The sequence below is a fragment of the Pinus tabuliformis genome, chromosome 3_2, assembly GCF_031772625.1.
Source record: "Pinus tabuliformis cultivar Carrire ecotype Pingquan chromosome 3_2, CPIR1, whole genome shotgun sequence".
In the NCBI taxonomy this organism is placed as follows: domain Eukaryota; kingdom Viridiplantae; phylum Streptophyta; class Pinopsida; order Pinales; family Pinaceae; genus Pinus; species Pinus tabuliformis.
The window spans coordinates 679,835,480-679,855,249 of NC_142302.1; positions in this window are offsets into that span (position 1 = coordinate 679,835,480).

The window sequence follows — 19,770 nt, forward strand, 5'->3', positions numbered from 1 at the left end:
GATGAACTTTTGATAATAACTAGTATGACCCAGTGTTGCGCGCAACTTTTTAACACTCCTTGGCACCTCCAATTTGATTATAACTGCAATCTTAGCAGGGTTCACCATTAATCCTTGTCTGCATACTACATCACCCATCAAGATTCCAAAAGGGACGCAAAATAAACACTTCTTCAAGTTTAGCTCGATTTGATACCTGCGACACGTATCCAACATCAAGCACAAACTAGCTACATGGTGTTTGACCAATCCAAACACCATCCAATCATCAAAGTATACCTCCAAAAAATTATGAATGAACTCTTTGAACGCTGCAATGACTACACGCGAAAAGATTGCCGACACATTATTAAGTCCAAAAGGCATTACAGTATACTGAAAACATCCCCACTCAGTTGCGAAGGTTTTCATACTCCTACCTTACGGTGCGATTTTTATCTAATGATATCCAGAGAACCCATCAATAAATGAATATGCTTCCTGTCTGCCAACATTATCCAACACTTCATCGGTGAATGGATTTGGAAAAGGATCATGCACACAAGCATCATTCTGATTCCTGAGATCTACGCAGATCCTTATCTCATCCTTCTACTTATTTTCTTGAATGACCATAGGACTTACCCAGTCAGACTCCTCCATTGGTTCAATAATACATGCTGCCAACATCTTGTCCAACTCCAAGTGGACCTTTTCCTTGTACTTAGGATTAAGGCGATATGGTCTTTGCTTCACAGGCTTCGCATCTGGTTTCAACATTATCTTCATCACTCCTAAATCGCCTATTATCCCCTTCAAGTTTGAGAACTTTGTAGGGAACAAATCCTGGTATTCGCAGAGCAACTCAACGATCTTATCCATCATAGCATCATCCCAGTAGTCCCCTATCTTTGCAAATTTTTGCTCTGCCTTTTTTTCAATGTTCACTTGTCTAGTTTTCAGCAGCGCGATGACCTTCTTCCTCTGGGATATTAATGTTCCTTAGATCCTCCTCTTCTTCTTCAGAAGTCACATTGTAGCACTCCAGCGCATGGCGCAACTGGGTGGTCCAATCAGGTTGCATCAAATCCAAGGGATCCTGCGGGATTCTAAAGATTGTTGCCTTGACCTCCTACAACTCTTCATCAATGCACTCAAATCCATATTCAAATCTGAATGTCATCGAGAATCCTTGCCTCAAGATATCCCATTCATCCATGCCATGGTAGAGCTATCTCTCCAAGTATCAATTCACTGGTATCACATCCAAAGTGTGATAGAACAAATGCACCCACTCTGGTTGCAATTTTGCTCCATAAGCATCAGTCCATTTTGCTAAGTGATCACGCAGATCACTCCTCCCGTCGTATTTCTCTATCAATCACACCTTTGGGTGACCAAACCATACCCTCATCATTATTTTGTATTCGCTTCATCCATCAAAATTGTCTTTATGCGTACCCCACCATCTTGCAGGCGTAGTGCCAAGTCCAAGGCTTGGAAGCGATGCTTCTATGGCACTTGCCTTTCAAATGCATCCAAAAATTTATCAACGTCATTTAAACCATCATAATAAGGAACACTTCTTACCTCCGAAGATCCACAATGCAACGATTTAGTCATCATGTTACATCGCAGTGTAGATACATCGTGTAATCGATTCTGCCATTGTTCCAATTTCTCATATGAATCTGATCTGCAGGAGATTTTGCGGTCCCATGCAATACGTCCATCAACTATCGGATACACCCAATCTTGATCTCGTGTCATTATCTTATAAATCTGGTCCAAATCATTGACACTTTCATAATTGCGAACCGCTTCAGTATAGCGTGGTCCTTTTGCAACATCCAGAGGTACTACTACGCGGAGCGATTTTCTTTCAAATGACATCATCCTCTTCTTCAAGTTGATCACCCCATTCATGTCAATAGTTGAATCGATCCCAAGGAGTGTAGGGTAGGGATTGCTATCATCGACAATATCTATTACTTCGAAATCATCCAACGTGCTCACGCCTTCAATATCTACTGTTACTCCCTGCAATCTTCCCATGGGGATAATCTTTTGCTGATTCGCCATCCTCAATTGAATAGGAGACCACTGGAGTGCAGGTCTCCCCATTCTTTCCCATGTTTGTTTTGGCAAAAAATTCGCATCTGACCCAAGATCTAGAATAACTTGGTCCATTTCATACTCTCCTATTTGCGGTGAGCCTCATCTCACACCCTATTCTTGCCTTATGCTTACCAATTTTCCTAACCACGCGTGGTCCCTCATGAGTATTTTATTTACCATCGAATTTATTGATCAACTCATGTAATCCTTTCAAGGCCTTTCTATCACATAGCAGATTCATACAGGTCTCCAGAAAGGTAGTAATCATGGATGGGTCCATGTCTTCAGATTGCTTATCCTGACTTCCTGAGGTAGAAGCCTCAGCGAAGCTTTTCTTCGCCAGTCGTCATTCCACTATGCAACAAAATATTCACATTGGGATCCTCTTCACGGGGTTAAACCCTCATCATTTGTAGGTTTTGGGTAGGCTTGCTAAGGTTGCGTCCCCTTTTCGCGCATCTTAGCTATTAATATAGGGCAGTCTTTTGTTGCGTGGTCAAACTGAGTATAGTATCGACACAACATGTGAGTCAGGTTCGTACATTCTCACGCGTAGTGTCATGGCCCTCCACAATTGTAGCAAATAACTTGTCCCTGACCTCGTGCAAGTAATCCTCCACCTCGGCCTCGCTCGCGCCCCTGATATCCTCCTCATGCTCCCCCAGTGCCTTGATCCGGAGGCCGAGTTTCTATCTTCATTCAATACACGGCATTCTCTCCATCATTAACTCGTAACAATGACAATTTCACTCCTCTTGACCTACTGATTTGCAGAAGTTGCAAAAGAGTTGTTGCAGTGTTTGTACAAATTTTTGTAGCAAGTGGAAATTATTTGTCGCATGTTTTCCAACGACCTGACAGATAGCACACCACAGTGCAAGCCCTGTACTTGGCCCTGCTTGAGCTTTTGCCCTCAGAGGCATTAGCCCTACTCCTGCAACATAATTTGTGAAGACAGGGAAATGATCTTTATCATGCCCCTGACTCTTACATTTCAAACACCAAACTTCTTCGCGCACCTCTGGTCGAGCCGCTTTATCCTTCTTCAGATTTTGGAATTCTAGGAAAAGGTTCTGTAACTCTGCGTGAATCTACTAAACTCCCAAAGCAGCATCTTGAATTGGTGTCTCATGCAATCTCATTGCAATCTCCAGGGCCTCCACTTGGGTCCCAATATTTTGTTGTGATAAAGCAACCCTTAGATGAGGCAAGAGCGAAGCCACAAACCATTCGCGGTGCTTTCCATCCGTAAGATTCATGTTAGCTTCGTGGATCTTGCACTTCAATCTCTGATCCAGCTCCCAGGGTGTCTTTCCAGGCTTCATCATGATCTCCTTGAATCCAACGATTTATTGCACTTCAGATTTGGGCCTACTGAATTCCTTAGTCAGCGCAGTTTGAATGTTTGCCAACGTAGCTGTCGGGTTATCAGTGCAATAATTAATGTACCATGTTACCGTGCATTCTTGCAAAGCAGTAACCAACGTTTCTTTCTTCATCTGATTGTCTATAATGTTTTGGGATTTCCACATATCCTTTGTGATGAAACAAAACTGGTCCGAGTCCTCATTTCCCAAGCCCTTGAAAACGGGCAACTTCACTGTATTCGCCATATTGAACGGTGATGGAGGTGGTGGCAGTGTGGCAAAGGTGTATGCAGTGGAGGTGAAGATGGAGGTGGTGTGGGTGGATGGGGTATTCATGGGAACCCTCACCTTATTAGCTAGATAACACTCTGTGGAGAAGCCTGTGATGCTTCTTTGTTGTTACTCAGAGGAGGCTCAATCAATGGGCTATATTAAGGTCTTGTTCCCCATCTATCCCCGAATAACTTTCCACTTCGCATAGCTCCAAAAATAAAGGTAGTTGCATAACCTACTTTTCACACAAGAGAATTTTAATCCAAGTATTCAAAGATATTAAATACTTACCTTGCAGTCCCTTGAAGAAGCGTCGCTTTGCTTCGCTGTAGCTAATTGAGGTATCAACCACGAACTCTGTCAGAAACTCTCTGAGGAAATGATCAAGCCAGTGATCGACAATGCGTGCGATCTTATCTTCAGAGGCTTCCAATATTTGCACTAACTCTGGGGTCCACACTATTGGACTGTTAAGCCTCCACCTTCCTTGGTCGTCTGCTAATTTAGCCATCTGTTAGGTTCCTATACCAATAGGTTTCATTTTTCATGATTGACTGTAGAAGGGCCAAATATGTTCATCCTTGCATGCTGCAAAGGTTCCATATTTTGTAAAAAAAGGAAGAAAATTAAAAAATGAAAAGAGGGTATGCCCTAAAAGAAAAATCAAAGGGCAAAAAGAATGGATTGGTCAGAAAAAATGATAAAAATGAACCCCAAACCAAAAGACCAAGAAAGTGTGCTAGTTTAAATGCCACTACTATTCCATTGTTGCAGAATTTCATTGTGTACAGGTGGTTGATTCTGCATACAGTTGATGAATAGCCAGACAGTTCAATCCTGGTTAGATCATCTTTGAAATTACTTGTCTTTAGAATAGAGAATAAAGTCTGTCCAAACAGTTCAAGCTTGGAAGATGAGTAAATAGGTAGAGAAACTAAGGAGCCCAACTACTTAATCTGGGCCCTTGGAAGAGATAAGGGTAGACTTAGATAGGAAGGCATTCAAAAGAAAAAGAAGAAAATCAGGGTTTGCTAGTCCAAATGCACCCAATCAAAAGGAAGAAAAAATGCTAGGTGTATTAGGCTGGGTAGGCAGTTTGAGGTTGCAGAAGCAAGTTTGTGATCATTTTTTGTCTTGTCAAGAAAGACTCATCTCCTGGATGACACAAGTACCATGGCAGTTGTTTGGTTGTAAAACGGTGGAAGCATGACTAACTTCCCCTTTCATTCCCCCAGAAATCATTTACTAACATCCCCCTCAAGGACCTTGGGATCTGCCCAGTAGTCCTATTTCACTTCATTTTATGATAAATGCTAAGTTCAACTTTGAGTTTACTTAGTGAAAAGAAGCCACATTTCTTGTGTAAAAGATCTTACCATTTTACTTCATTTCCCTAAAAAACCTAAGTTATTATCTTATAAACTTAGCGTTACCTATCCATACAATCATATTAACATTAACTTTATTATATAGCTCCTTTACCATTTACCCTACCCCTATTCTACAAAAAACTATATAAAAAACCCAAAAATACATAATATTCCCACCCTTGGCAACTATAGCCTTATAACACACTTCCGGGAATTATTAGTCCATTTGGGACCTTAATAATAGCCCCCCGCATTCAAAACCTTGGGGTTTATTTAACATCCGGTTAAATAAACAACCGCATTAAACCCCCCCCACCTAAACCATATGTTAACTCCCCGCACGCATGTCTGTATTGGGATTAGTTTGACATTCGGTTAAATTAATAACCATAGCCGCCTGTACACACCACATAAAAAACCCATAACCAAGGTTTTATACCCCCAAAACATTATAAAACATTGAAATATTAGCGCAGGTCCCGCGTTAATAAAACCTCACTACTTGCATTACTTGTCAACCGTCGGATCCCGCGCCGTAGATCTAACGGCTGGCGGCGATATCGGAAGCCCCCAACTGCTGAATGTTAGCGTCCGGGGGATGGGAAGTATTTCTGCTGTACCCCTGCCACGTGTCGGCTTCCCGGCGTGATCGGAGCCCCCTCCTCCAAAACCACCATGGGCCAAAGGCGGTGCAGGGAATACCGCTTACCGCCCCGCCGCCTCCCCTCTAACGTCATACCCACGTCACCTCATGACGTTGCATCCACGTCGCTCGCCACTGCTCCGCATCAGTGCCATGTCATATGCTAACATCACCACCACGCCATCGTGTCATCCACCACGTCAGCTGCCACGTCATCCTCCGTACCCGCTACACGACAAAAGTACGTCATGATGACGTCATCATAAAAAAGCACCAAAAGCCCAAAAAGGCCCAAATTGTGTTAAAAGTCACGAAAACGACTGTTTTTGGGTTATTTCTATTTGTTCGATAGTGGAGACTTCTGCATAAGAATTATGACCAATTCGCCACCAACACTCATGTCCACCACCCAGGTGAGCTTACTCTGCAAACTCGGCCTCCTCAGCTCAGTATTGTACCTACAATTCGTACCAGTCGCCTGTAAAACAGGTATTTACCCACTTTTCACCCGAAAACCCTGTTTTTCTGAAATTCTCTGTTAAAATCGCCTAAGGATGTAGAATTCAAATTTAAATGTGCTCCTGCCTATGAACCACTGCATTTTAATTCACTGGGTGACCCCTTTCTCCTAAGAAAACCTGCAAACTCTACTCTCCTCTGCAAGTTGGTCGTTAAACTACACTTCAAGACCATTTACGTCAGCAAATTCTCCAAAACTACCCATGTATTGAGTTAATTTTTCAAAATCCCCTGCAAAAGAGCACCATTTCCTCTGTTTCATCTAGCCTCCCAATTTAACTTTGTAGACTTTGTCCTTCCTGTGGATTTTACCCAGTAAAGCTATTTTTATATAAGGTTCGGTCTGCAAATTCCCTGACAAAAGACTCAGAGCCAGTTTTTAGTGTTCTGTTGTTGCATAGACCCAAATTCCAAATTACAAACACAGAGAATTTAAAGATGGAGACTCTAGTGGCTTTAAACATTACTCCTCTCAGGGAACTAGAAGCACTACCTTTGGCTAATAGGGACTACCTAATCCAAGACCTGGTTGGTGACAGAAACCACCTGCAGAAATTATGTGAGCTGAGGAACAGTTATCTAAACAACAATGATATTTATGGGATATGGGAATCAAATTTTCCCATATATTTCCTCCCCTCTGTCAATATCTTCCCTGAGATAATTCACCTCTGCTGTGAAAACTATGAGCCAACTCAAAGGGAAATCAAGTCTCCATCTAGGAGCATCCTCTTTCATATAACTCCTGACTCCATCAATCAAATGCTAAACTTCAAGCCAAGTCAGCTTCTGGTCCCTCTCTCTATGAAATTCTTGCTTGATGAAGGTCCCAAACTCTCCAGCTCAGAGATAGCCCGAATTTCCCAAGTATTCATGAGAGCAGATCGCCAGCCTACAAGGCCACCTCCTTTTCTCTATGTATGTTTCAATGAAGTGGGTAAATTACTTTTTGATATGATATCCTATGTTCTAGGTTTCAAGACAAGTGAACATATTGATGAAACCATGTTGGTCTTACTGTCTGCATTTACCCTAGGACAACCCCCTGTTGTCAAGTACAATTATGCCAAATTCATTGCCAACAAGATACATGACCAACTACTGAAGCTAGATAGGGAGGGAGTCTTCAAGTATTCATCCTACATCTATCATATATTCCTGTATTATCAGCCAGACTGTTTCCAATGCCCCATCAAAATATTGGACTCTAAAGGAGAAAAGAGGTCTGTGATTTTTTGGACTCAGTCTTTCATGAAGTCCGTAGCTCTCCCTACTCTTACTGTGAGTTCATTGACATGTTTGTTTATCCAGTCTCTTCTCTCCTAAAGAGAAATCCTCCTCCTATACTATCCTATGACATGCTGAAAATATTGCAGCTCTCAAAAAACTGTAAAATAGGTGACTGGTACTTTTACCAGAATCACATTGTCATTAGGATATATGGCTGTGACCTGTGTCCCTACAGATTGCCAAGATATGTGCCAATGAGATTGTTTGCCTTGGAATATTATAGGCAATTTATCAATTCAGATTTAACTCATTTTCATAGCACCAAGAAAAAGGCTCAGTTGAAATTCAGAGACCAACTAGGCCCCTTTGTCATGAACAAAAAAGAAGGATGGCAAGATGCTAATCAAATATTGGGGGAGAAACTCAGATTAAAAAGAAGTTTTTGGTGGGTACCTTATGACCCAAATGGCTTTATCAATGCCAGAAAAATAAAATATAGGTTGTCAGCCTATGAACATTGCAAAATCTCACGGATAGAACAATTTGCCAACCAAGATGAGTGGGTGGAAGGCACACTAGTTGAAGAGTTCACCCAAGAAGAAATAATGGATCAAATGTGAAAGATTTGGAAAAGACTTTTGACTTGGATTCTTTTGAGCAGGTGTCATTCAAACTGCCACAACAAGTCGGAGAAGGCACATCAACTGCTGCAGCTTCACAAGCTGCCCAAGAAAGGGCTACACCAGCAGCAGGTACAGCAAAGGGAAAGGAGGTAGTAGATACAGAGCAAGAAACAATGACAGATCAGCCAACTACCTCAAAGGAATAGAGTCAAGGGTAAGCCCCTCCACTGCAGACAGAGGCACCACAAATTCCAGCATTGCAAACTCCTCTCAATGAGGAAAGAAGCAAGAAATGGGACAGGGAAGAGACCACACCTGCAAGTGGGTCAACACAATAGCCAGAGGCCAAAAGGTAGAGAGTAGATCCTCAAATTGAAGAAGATATTAGTGAAGGAATCATATAGAGTCCAAGGAGGGAGAGGGAAACCAGCCAGCAAACATCCACCAGCTCTCGCAGACAAGAAACAGAGAGGCAACATGGTATGGAGGTATCCTCCTCAAGGCAGCAAAGTAAGAAACCACCTGGTATTAAAGGAACATTCATGGAAATTAACGCCCAAAATGAATTATTAAGAATATAGCTTTATGACCAACTCCTCAAAACAACACCCTCCAAACAGCAAAGACTGATGGCAACTTATGACTTTAAGGAGGAAACGATGACCTTAAGTCATTTCAAGCCTAAGATTCAGCAACCACAGACAGCTGCGGACTACATAAAGACCAATCTAAAAGTCCTCGCCAAGGACATACATCTAATGGACCAAATTGATCTACACAAGAAAACATGTGAAATGGTCTATGCTACATTGGCAGACAAGGCAATGCTGGCCCATCAATTAAAGGAGTCATTAAGCAACACATCTGCCCAATTGGATTTGGAAAGAATATCTTCCTTGGCTAAAGACAATAGAATAAAGACCCTGGAGGAAATTATTGTTGAGCTAAGGCATGATCCTAAGGATGCCAATGGCATCAAAGCCCTCATAAGGAAGAAGGAAGAAGATATTGCTGCACTTAGAAAGCAATTGAGGCTACCTGCAACCATGCACCCACAAACTACAAAACTTGCAGAAGAGAAGGCAAAAGGAGATACAATGGATTTGCTGATGAGGATGAATCAAAGAATAATTCAAATGGAGCAAGAATTGGAGAAATCATTGCAAGGCAAGCAGGGAGAGTCGACCTCCCAGCCACCTGTAACAGCTCCAACAGTCCCCACTTCCCTTCCCACAGTAGCAGCAGCAATCCCTCCTATCATCCCAGCATCAACAACAGGTACATCAACCACGGATGCTTCAGCAGCAACAACAACAGCACCAGAATCTAGCATGAGTATGGAAGAAATGATGAAAGCAGTAAAAGAGCTAGAGTTTCAGATGACAAAGCTGAAAGAGGCCAAAGAAAAGCTGGCCAAGCTGGAAGTAAGCTATGACAAGTCCAAGATAACAGTGGCTGAAAAAACAAGAGAAATAAAGGCCTTGGACAACAAAATAAAATCCTTGGAAAAAGAGCTTACTCTTCATAAAACTTTAGTTGAAATCAAGACAATTCTGTGGGCCCGTTGAGGAGGTAAATCCCCTCTGCGGACAGAGGCGATCCCTACTAGCCCAGACTGGGTCTAGTAAGAATCGTACAATTCTATAGCGCAAGTTCCTAATTGCAAATTAATAGACCAATGATGAAGGCCTACCTGGATTCCAATGCTAGTGCTTATAGAAGAGGTGGTGCTCCCGTTCCTTTGCTCCGGCAAATCACAATCCTCACGATCTTCGTGAATAGACACCTGCACACGCAAAGAACGACACAAACACAAGCATAAAATCCAGCATATGCAACTATATGTCAATCAGAAAGGACATAACTCATCATCATCACAAATAATAACAAGAGTGGAACCATAACTAATAGTCATTCATTAATAATCAATCAAAGAAGAATACAACCAAAGTTCTGACGCTGGATTCTCCTTCGGTGGGTTAGCAGCACATGTCTCACAAAGCCTGTCGGGAATAAGGACAAGCCTCTCTCTCTCTTTGGATCTTGGATAATAATCTCCTTGCTTGGATTGGGTGCAAATAATAGTATGTCACACCTTTAAAAAGGCCCTCAACACCCCTATGCCTTGTCATGGAATCACTAAGGCACTGATTCGATGTGGCTATCACTAATTAGGGTACTCTACCCTAGCTCATCGTGAAGACAGTGGGCTAGGTGCCTGGGTTAGCCAAATAGGGCTTTGTGCCTTAGCCAATTCTAGAAAATGAAGGCTACAGCCTTGATGGATACCCTCCATGAATCAAGGAACTGAGAGTAGTAGTAGGATGAGTCCTGATATCCGTCATCATCCTGGAAATGAGGTTCCCACAAGCCGGTCCCTAGTCTCATGTGTAGTAACGATCTAAGGCTCTTGCAGCATGAAGCTCTTGGAAACTTAACAATTCTCAATCTCTGGAATTCTGGAACTATGGAGTTCTCCAAAAACTAGCTTGCAAAGGAAATGGGCAAGCTTTTATGGAGGAAGGGGAGTTGGGATCCCTATAATCATGGGATTGGCCATATCATCAAGGAAGCTTCCATGAGAGGTGGAAAACCACTTCCTCTCTATGGAAATCCATAGCCAAACCACCCAACTCAAGATAGATTCAATCCAGGAATTTGTTAGGACGAAACTTCCGCCGTTTGTTTGTTAAAAAACACCACTGTTTATGGTTGGCGCGGGTGCAACTCTATGACAGAGCGCTAACTGGCACACCCTCTTGGAAGACTTCCCCCATTGGCGTGAGGGTTGCACTATGGAACCGCGCAAATGGAAAAAAGGCTATTTTTAGGGTTTTTCAGCAGGAGATGTCTTTAGGGCAAATAACGCTCATGTTCAGAGGAATGCAATGCAAGTGTTTGTAGGCCATGTGACTTCTCATAGGTCCTGGAATGAGTCCTCCAAAACGCGGGGGAGGGGTAGCAGGGACGGTGAAAAATTGTTGTGTAATAGATGCCCCCTAAAGCATGAGGCCCGAGAGAGAGAGAGGGGTGAAATTCTTTACGAGAACATGTCCAACCGAAAACACTGCCACCGGAAAACCTGCATGGAGAAGTACAACTGATATCTCAAATACATGATATATGTGGTATGGGCACAGCCATCCATAGCAGAGTACACAATAATCTAGATCCAAGGTATGGGCGCAGCCATCCAGTGAGGATCGATAAATAGACTCAGGCATGGTCACAGCCATCCAGTGAATGAGTCATTTAATAATCATAATAATCCACAAAATCGCAGCCTGGACCCCAACAGACAAAATCCAGGGTCTTGCGCTCCATCTCGATCCGAACAAAGTACAAGTTCAAGCATGCGAATATAAGAGTCGAAGTCGAACATGTAGGAACATCGTCTGATTACCGGCCAATGGTGAAAGTTGTTAACAGATGTGAGAGGTACCACCAATAATGACAATGGCCCTCAAGGTACTATAGGTACAACCTACGGTGTGCGAATCAGTGAGCCGGCGTCGAACACCTGTAGAATCATCCGATCAGAGGTCGATGATGAAAACCTCGCGTCGAACGCAAAGAACCTACCATTGAGGCATGCAGGCTCCAAGGCACCAGAAGGGGGTCTCTAGATCAACTTCCTGGATAATGAGCTGAAGTCGACAGGAAGTGACCTTGATCGAAGGTGGGCCTTAGTGTTTCCCACATCATTGACACGAGACAGAGGAAGATAAGGTTGTTGTGAATCAGGATTATGTGAGTTATCAGAGTGAGGTTTTTATTTCGCAGAGGTCAACTTCTCTTGAACATATCAGAGCACGACAGTGGACTTGGCAGTATTTGACATCAATCGATCAGAGGTCATGGCGACAAGGCAAAGAGCAGATGAGAGGTCGAACAGGATCACCCAAACCCATGGAGACAAGTGAAAAACGAGATGAGATGTCCCCACCCAGACACGAATGCAGACAAGTGCCATGTTCAAGAGCGACATAGTGCCGACATGACAATGATTGTGGTTCTATTTTCCCCACCTCTGGCGATTACCCCAGTTATTTTTATTAACAAGCTTGACGGGGATAACATATGCTTGTAAAACGTCATTTCGACGGAATCCAATGTCATCAAGTTTTAACGAGTCTGACAAAGGAAGAACTCGGCATCTTTTCATGTTTAGAGAGTTTGAAAAGACAACAGAAAAGTAAACTCCAGGGGTGTCCTTTTTCGTAAAGTTGTGTCTCTTGAGCCCGAAAAAGTATAAAACAATGCTCGAAAGTACCGCCCGACCATTACGATTGAGTACTTTTCATGATTAGTGACTTCGACCTAAAAAAGTAAAAAAGTGACCGAAATCACGTTGTTTTGTAACCATTAACGAGCCTGAAACGACAAAGGGTCGATGATCTTTTTGTCTTTACACAGTCGGAAAAGAGTTTAAAGACGACCGCCTCTTATTTACGTTTAATGAGTAAAGAGGAATAACTCGGCAATCTTTTCATATTTAAACGATCAGAAAAGAGCTCAAAGGTGACTCGTCCTAGAGGAACGAGTGGTATAAAGGGTAGCAACTGGTTCCAGCAATGGTGGAACTGCTCAAAACATGTAATGGTCAAGAGGCTGGCTAACAAAACCACTCTTAACTGCGGGCCCTCAAGAAAGGAAAACAAGCAAGTGAAAGCACATGATCAGCCAAAGAGATGGTGGCGATGGGATGAAAAATAACCAAGGCTCATCTAACATAATTTAGCGGATAAATATAGCAATCACGAGATGTACATTGGGTATGGGTTCATTTTTACACAAGCTTGAACCATGGAGAACTCTGCTTGGATTCGGTTTCATGTTTACACAAGCTTGAAATGAAAAACTATGCTTATTATAAGTTCGCATGCCCCCAACATAATGATGCAAAACGAGGTACATGCCCCCCAAGCTTCATTGCATTCAACAAAATGGATGGAATGAAGGTTCACTTTCGAGAGCTTGGAAAGACTCGACTTGTATTTTACGAGATCTTAATCAAAAGACTCGATTTGAAAAGGGAGTTGTTTCATTTTTTTAATGAGGTTGACACAGTAAAATAACTATCCTCATAACCCTTGTTTCATTGTTTAACGAGCTTGACACAAGATCAGGAACGATGCTTGACTAGACCCAGTTTCATTTTTTAAGGAGCTTGACATAGGAAAGTGGACTGTGCTCCGACCAAACCCAGTTTCATTTTTTAAGGAGCTTGACATAGGAAAGCGAACTATGCTCCGAACGAACTTCATCATAATGAACAAGAAGTCGTTGCTTCCAAGAGTGCCCCTCCGGGTGGAAGGACAACATCCTGGAAGTTAGGACCCAATGCCCCTAGGACATTATGCACGACGGCAGCGTCACTGGATACAGGCACGGGATAAGTAGCCACATAGTTGACCTACGGTGGGGAAGATACAACCGATAGATAAAAACCAGGAGGGGATGAGAACTGCGCAGTAGGCACCGGGGGACTAAAGAACGATAATTGATCTATAGTCACGATCCTTCCGTCGTGTGGAAAGCAAACCACACGGAAAAGTGAAGAGACAAGGGCCCCCATGGCATAAACATAGTCATGACCAAGGAGAAGACTGAAATCTAAAGCACCTTGGGTAACCAGTACGTCTATATAGACGATTTTGCCTCCCAAAGTAATAGGGAACTTCGGAAGGATACCTAATGGTTGACTGGTTCCTCCGTCAAATGCCATCAGATTCTGTGCGACCAGCACAAGCTGTGGGGAGCCCAAATCTTGCCAAGTAGTGGAAGGCATAAGACTGACAGATGCACCCTCATCCAAGACAGTGCCAGGTACTGCCTTATCATAGGTGTGTACTGTAATCTGGAAAGGCACATAGGTGGGAAGGCATAAAGTAGTCAAGTGACTCCAATCGAAAGTGACGGCCAAACTACTTGGTGGGGGAATCGTATGAGTGCCCCCATGCTCTACAGGAACCGAAGAAGGACTCTCTGGATCAGCTAAGACAGGAGAGTCGTTTTCAGACTCTGGAGAATCTGATGAGACGAGAAGGACATGAGCATGATGCTCTTCCGAAACAGAGTGATCAACAGGTGGGGAACCCAAGTTGATACTCTCACCGACCAACGATTGGTCTGGACCAGGCTTAGCACAGCCAGGTTCGGGAAGAGGAGCCCGGACAAGAGAAGAATCTAAGTCAATCTCTTTGTTGACAGGGAGACGATCTGAAGAGAGACTCTGATAACCAACGGGAAGTTGGGGTGAGGAAGCTGTAAGACTTTCCAAAATAGCGGAAGCTTTATCCATGAGCAGACAAAGGTGAAGGGGATGGTTGCCTTCACATAGTCTACAGGGGATTTGAATCTTCCCTTTCTTCTGAATGTTGTCAGTTGATAGGGTGGCATCGCCATGAGATTCAGAGGACGATGAGGGGCAAGCCGGATCGTGAGACCATGCTTCTAAGACCCTAGGAATGCCAGGACAATCACGAAGAAGATGGTCTCCCTTGCACACTCTACAAGGAAACTTAACCTTCCGCGGAGGAGTAGAAGGAGTTCCGACTTGAGATGTACCCGGAGCAGTAGCTGCACAGGTGGCCTCACATTTATCAGACTTCTTATTCTTCTTCATCTTCTTCTTCTTCTTCTTAGTCACCTGGTTACTTGAATCCAGACTTTCACCAGGCGAAGTAGAAGATGAGGACGTAGAAACAGGCGAAGAAGGGGAGAGGTCCACCTTGGAATCAACATGATGTTGTTCAGGTGGAGGAACTGATTAACCAGTAGTTGAGACATTTCAGACCATAGAGGTTGAGAACAACCAAACAGGCAACTCGATGGTTAACCCAGGCAAGGACAAAGTTTCCATATACGGAGCACCGGCATTTCCAAAAGAAGGAAATGGACTAGGGTTTCCATCTGGGGGAAAACCTTGGCCGGTAGACTCGGGGAAGGTTGCCATCGAAAACGAGAAAGAACCCTACTCAAGCTAACACAAATAATATCTAACAGGGTAGATGTGAACATAGTCGAATAAATTTTAAGACACAAGGACATAACTTGACCTTTTCATCTTTAAAGAGTCGAGAAAAGGACAAAAATATGACTCTAGTCGCCTTCGAATATTTAATGAGCCTGAAGTGACAAGTGCTCAGATGGACCTTTTCTTTTAGGGAGTCCGAAAAGGAACGAAAGTGACTACTCTGGAGAACTAGGCAAAAGGTTTACCAGACAATCCGTAAAACTGCATATACACCTTGGCAATCGTATGAAAACCAAGGACTTTCCATATGGCAGTCAATCTTCCCGAATGCTGTGTTCGGTGCGTTACGGTTTGTAAGGCGGCAGACACGGCTTCCTATGGATAAAGGATGATAACCTAGTGGGGTCTCCCCATATACTCGATGGTACGTGGGAGCTCAAATCCGTGCTAGACCACTATTGAGTCACAGAAGGAGGAATCACCCAACCTTGAGTGGAAACAAAAGTGACTAGGTTTAATGATGTCGGAGCACGTCTCTAGCCTAGACCTCTAAATGTGTGCGTTATGTTCCAATGCGTTGTTAAATTCATTCAGTTCATTTTAAAGTTGATCTTGGATTATGTTTCAGTTTTCAGGCCTTACCGTATGTAATGTCTCAAAATTTCCTAAATGAAAACTGAATGCCACAATATATCATTTCATTCGATGAATGCTAGCTACGAGAGAGTTGAGAGATTTCACACAAACAAAATGACCATAGAACAATCAAAAATATCTCTAATGCAGCTAATGGAAATTAACAAACTTTCCTTCAAAGTCACTAATCACTAATAACAACGAAAAGCTCTAATTCACATTAACTAATCAAGAGCAAAAGAGATTTGTTTTTTTCTTTAAAAATTGATGGCAAGATGCACTAAACAAAATTTGAGAAATTATAGCAAAAGAGTAAAAACACAAATTTCACTCAATGAAACCACAATCAGATCCCTAAATGCCAAAGCAGTCCTTCAAAAATGAGAAAAGTCCCAAAGGCACAAATTTGTCTTGTAATCTAGGCCCAAAACGAAACAAAGCGGAGTTCAAGTGAAAAAGAGGTAGGTCACTCAAACAATGCAATGAAATGATTAACAACCACTAAACAAGTGCAAGGGAGCGATCAGAAAGTCGACTGGACCAATAGAAGACCAAAACTCCTAAGGAAGGCTCGACACACAAAGCCACTAGATGCCCTAGGGCTAGAAACGTGAAATCGATAGAAAATGGCAAACACCCAAAGGGTAAAGGTTAAAGCCAGTCAAACAAGACTCCAACACACTCAAGCAGTCGAAAAAAGGTACCCAGAACAAAAACCAAGCTCAGGAGGCTCAAAAACAAGCAAACTTCAAAAGTTCCCAGGCCTGGCGCGACTGTCAGGCTGCAACTAGCGCCTTTTAATGATTGGCGCGGGTTGTATATGAGCAACTAGCGCCAATTGGCGCGACTGTTACGCTATAAAAGCGCGCCAGTAAAGTTTTCTATGCAAAAATAAAAAACAAGCGATCCAAAGCTAGGCCAACAATAACCAGGTAAACCAAGAGGCGAGAAACAACAAAAGAACTCAACCCAGAAGGCTAACCAAGCAGGTAAAAACCAAGAAACAACCAAAAAGCAAGACAAGCTCCCTAGCGGAGTCGCAAAATTGTTGAGGAGGTAAATCCCCTCTGCGGACAGAGGTGATCCCTACTAGCCCAGACCGGGTCTAGCAACAATCATACAACGCTACAGCGCAAGTTCCTAATTGCAAAGTAATATACCAGTGATAAAGGCCTACCTGGATTCCAACGCTAGTGCTTGTAGAAGAGGTAGTGCTCCCTGTTCCTTTGCTCCAGCAGATCACAATCCTCACGATCTCCGTGAATAGACACCTACACATGCAAAGAACGACACAAACACAAGCATAAAATCCAGCATATGCAACTATATGTCAGTCAGAAAAGACGTAACTCATCATCATCGCAAATAATAACAAGAGTGGAACCATAACCAATAGTCGTTCATTAATAATCAATCAAAGAAGAATACAACCAAAGTTCTGATGCTGGATTCTCCTTTGGCGGGTCAGCAGCACATGTCTCGCAAAGCCTGTCGGGAATAAGGACAAGCCTCTCTCTCTTTGGATCTTGGAAAATAATCTCCTTGCTTGGATTTGGCCTTAAGGGAATCAAGAAGGCTCTTGCAGCATGAAGCTCTTGGGAATTTGGAATTCTGAATCTCTGGAAACTAAAAACTATCCAACTCTCTAACTATCCAACTCCAAAAACCTAGCTTGCAAAGGAAATGGGCAAGCTTTTATAAATGGAGGAAGGGGAGTTGGGATCATAACCAATAATCATGGGATTGGCCATATCATCAAGGAAGCTTCCATGAGAGGTGGCAAACCACTTCCTCTCTATGGAAATCCGTAGCCAAACCACCCAACTCAAGATAGATTCAGTCCAGGAATTTGTTAGGACGAAACTTCCACTGTTTGTTTGTTAAAAAACACCACTGTTTATGGTTGGCACAGGTGTGACTCTATGACAGAGCGCCAACTAGCGTACCCTCTTTGGAAGACTTCCCCCATTGGCGCGAGGGCTGCACTATGGAACTGCGCCAATGGAAAAAAGGCTATTTTAGGGTTTTTCAGCAGGAGATGTCTTCAGGGCAAATAATGCTCATGTTCAGAGGAATGCAATGCAAGTGTTTGTAGGCCATGTCACTTCTCATAGGTCCCGGAATGAGTCCTCCAAAACGCAGGAGAGGGGTGGCAGGGACGGTGACAAATTGTTGTATAACAAGCCAAAATTGGCCAATCTATTACTGACCAATGGCAATCAATTCAGACTATACATGAGCAAATAGAATTGATAGGGATCACTCAATTTGAAACTCAAAAGGCCAGAGCCTCATTGGGAAACATGCCTGTGTAGGCCAATAGAATGATTCAATTTTTGAATACTCACACCAGAGAACAACTGGCAGCTTTAGATATCAGGAACAGGACAGACACCATTTTGATAGTGAAAAAGGTGCTGACCCTGAGGAATTTTGTACAGACTTTAGAAAGAAAGTGCCAGGAAATGCAGGCAGAAATAAATGCCTTCAAACTAAAGTTTGCAACATTGCAGAGCAAAGGGTTACCCAGTTTATTAACCAGCAGTGGAAGACTGTTAACACATGAACAGTATGCCAACAGGGTAAACACCTATGTTTCTAATCAAATTACAGCTTCATCAAGCATGTTAGAAGACACAGTGCCTCCCTCTGGACAGAGTCTGTATGACAAATTAGAGAATTTGTTCTACATTGAACATGAGATAAATCACCTTTTTGAGGTCCAGCCCAACTTCTATAGATATACTGAAGCTGATGAAACACTAATAAAAATACAAAGACATCAGTTGCCAACAGAAGAATGGTGGCAGGGAATGCTGGAGATTTTACCAAGGTGATTTCGGTTCTTTTTCCTTTTTTGATCAGCTACAAGTCAACAAATTCAAATACACAAGCCACCTGTCAAATAATGAAGACAGCAGAAAGAGGAAGTCAGATTGTGACTGCAGCTCATTAATGCAAGACCAAGCACCAATGACAAGGCCAGGACAGCAACACAGCGAAATAGCAAGGTAGCAAATGCAGGAACGCAGAGTAAAGACACATCTTCCAGCCGAATCACTCAGTCCAAAAGTCAAAAATCTCTGACAAATTAAACAGCCAGCACACCAACATTTACTGCGGCATTCATTTCTCTCATTTACTTCTTCTAAAGAGTTGGTGAAGGAAGTTATTGGTTGAGAGCTTATCCACATTATATTTTGTATCTCCTTTTTGTATAAATACCTCCCCATAATATGTATTTGGGGTTGGTGATTTACTCTCTGGACTGCGTTGTAACTCTAAGACTCGTTAATACAAATGGCTGTTGAATTTCATTGCTGCTGGACCATCTGAATGTGGATTTGATGTTTTGGGAACTGCTACAGAATTCCTGTGTCTTTCTGTGGATCAATAAGTTGCTCTAACCTGCGTTTATGTTTTCTGTGTTTGCAAATTTCATATATGTTTCATAGTCTTAGTAACAGAGAAAAAGAATAGCCCAGAATTTGTTTAAATACACTCTGTGTTCAATCTCTGCTATTAATTATGTTTTCTTCAGAATTAGTCATAAACATGAATTCTTAGCTGCCCCTGTTTCCACTGATTCTTTCACTTTGAATATTGCCTAGGAATTCTTTACTGCTCCTTGATAATGTTCATGCACCTTCCCTCTGCCAGCATAATGAAGGATTCTTGACTGCCCTTCATCCACTGGCTTACATTCCATTAACTTCCAGATCTTAAAATTGTTCCAAGACTGATTATCTTGCTCTGTAGCGTTGCCCTTTATCAAAGAGAACACTCTCAGCAGTTCGTCCTCATTGACCCCATTTGCCCAATGGTATAAACTTTTTTAGACTTGCATCCCAGCTCTATTTAAGATTGCCATCCAACAAAGTTAAAATCAAACTCTGTGCATTATAACTAGCCTAAAATACTTCAAAACAAAGCTAAATTACAAAGAAAGATCCCTCTCTAGTTGCAGGTTGGATAGAATCTGCAGCTAAAAGACTAGTTAGTGGTTACCTCGGCCGTATTCCCTTTTAGAGGT